Genomic DNA, 2645 nt, shown 5'->3' with positions numbered 1-2645 from the left:
AAAAAAAAAAAAAAAAAAAACGTTGATATCTTAATAACAAACAAATGATTGAATTTTATATTAAAATGAAATTGAAAAACATTTGCACAATTAATTAATCATGGAGGGGATTATAGTATAGATAAATTGAAATAAGAAAAATCTACCCCGGAGTGAAATTATATATTTGTTTGTTTGTTTGTTGTGTTGATGTTTAAATTCTTTATACCGTATGTAAAATTATTTTCGTATGTGTAAAAATTGTCATTAAAAAAAAATGGAAGTAAATCGTGTGTTAGTTGCATTATTTCTTGGATTTTTTTTTTTTTTTTGTTTTTTATTCTGCACGATCAAATAATTATTATAATTTATACTTAATAATTTACTTCCTGGTTCGTTATATATATTATATATATTTTTTATACGATATTATTGTTTCCTTCATCATATAATCAAAGTGATGAAACAATTATGGCAAAATCGATTTAGGATTTGATATTTTTATTAATTCAATTAAAAAAAAAAAAATTGTTCTCTTTTTTTTGTTTCTTCCAACGTTAATGTTCATGTTTTCTTTAATTTAAATTTAAATTTAAATTTATTTAATAAGAATTAGGGGGGTTTCTAAGACTTATTTAGTTGAGGGAAAAAAGAAATTGTGACTGTTGGTACCATTGGAACCATACCCCTAAAATAAAAGAATTGCATGATGATGACTATCAATTCCCTTGTTAAACATAAAAAATGAAATTTTTCCTTTTTCTTAATATTATGTTGGGGGGGGGGTTATTTTTATAGTTTAACGTCTTTCCTACACGTTTTTTTTTTTTTTCCTTACTTTAGAGACCGATTAAATAACCACCACCCTTAAAATTTTTTCCCTTGAACTTTAAAAAAAAATTATTTTTGTTCGAGGGAAAAAATGGTTAAAAAGTTAAACATGAACTCAATGATGATGTTTTTTTATGTTTATTTTATTATTTCTGAACATTTGTGTTGCCTTTTAAACGTTGTTAGCTATCTATTCGGTTTTTGAATTTAAATAGATATTCATTTTAATTGCAAAAAAAAAAATTATGAATGTGAGTAAATTTAGTAGTAGGTGAGGCGAATATTTAAAAATTTTATAAAACATTTAAAAAAAAAACGGGGGGGGGGAGGGGCATTCAAATTTAAGAAAATAAGAATGATTTTAAATGAAATATTTCATCGATTTTATTAAATCATTGGGGGAAAAAAACAAAATTTTAATTAAAAGAATTTCTTACGAAACTTTTGAATGAATTCTTCTGGTGATTTTTCAATAAAATGTGCAATACTCTTTGTATTTGATTGCAAATTTTTATTTTTATTTTTCCACTCTATTTCAAATCAATTATTATTAGCTAAACAGAGAACGAGAAAGAAAAAGTTTTCTATTCACTTAATCATTCATTTGTTCATTCATAAATAAACAATTGATATTATAAGCCTAATAAAAATATATTTGATTGCCTTATGTCTGGAAACGTACAAACAAACGATGTCATTATACTCGGCAAAAGGGAAATTTTAAATGGGTAATGCAAGGCACGTACCTTCTTCACGTGGTGGTAACATAAAAAAAAAAACTTTTTCGATTCGAATTCGAATATATTAATAAGTCGAAGTCGAAAATTTCTTTTCGTTTAATTAGCTAATTAACCATAATATATAAAATTACGTATGTTGTCATATAATAAGATATTTTGCAAATGCGAAACTTTCTTTTAATAATTCCCCTCCCCTTCCCTCCCCTCCCTTAGGTTTTTTTTTTTCAATCAGTAGACATTTTTTATAAATGGTAAATTACAATGAGTCGGCTTGAGTTCAACCCTTGTTGAAATTTTAACGTTCCAGACATTGATTTTTAAAGGGTGAATAAAATGGTTTATCCACGTGTCAATAAAGTACACCTATAAACTTCCTGGTGGACATGGATTTGGTCATTCCAAAAATAACTTTTGTTGTAAAGAATTTTTTTTTGTAAAACTAAGCGGCATTTCTCGTTTCAGAAAATGTGACACATGTGAGATTTGAGCCAAATTTTTTTTTAATTTTTTAATTTTTATTTTTTCTACTTTTCTCCAAATCGACACAACAAAATCTTTATTTAATTTTCTTTCCTTTCTAAAAAAAAAAAAAAAAAAAAAAAAGGATGTTAAAAGCTGCGTTAAAAATTCGATTATTAGTTTATACCTGAATAAATTGATTAGATAGAAAGTTTTTTTTTTTTTTTTTTAATTGTAATTAGTGTTTTTAATTTATTATTATTTATTTACTTTTACAAATAACGGTCAAAAATATCAAGTTTGATTTTTTCGTTTTTTTTTAAAAAAAAAAACAGGAACACACGTGAGCGTGAGTTTCCTTTTGTGACAATGGAAATTTTTTATTTAAAACTTACATGATGTTAAATTTAAAGTAATGGAAGAAAAAGGAAGGAAAAACAAAAACAAAAAATTATTTTCGGTTCGGTTAAAATTCAAAAAAAAAAACAAAAAAATGTATTCATTAAATTTTTAATGACAGAACCAGAAGACAAACAAACAGTCTTTTTATGCAATTTAAAAATTTTAAAGGCACCTAAAAATAAAACTAAAAAAAAAAATATTTATTGTTAATGTGCAACGAATTTTCTCTCTTTC

Source organism: Pediculus humanus, genomic scaffold, assembly GCF_000006295.1.
Source record: "Pediculus humanus corporis 1103172107453 genomic scaffold, whole genome shotgun sequence".
In the NCBI taxonomy this organism is placed as follows: Eukaryota; Metazoa; Arthropoda; class Insecta; order Psocodea; family Pediculidae; genus Pediculus; species Pediculus humanus.
Note: the sequence above shows the minus strand (reverse complement) of the source record.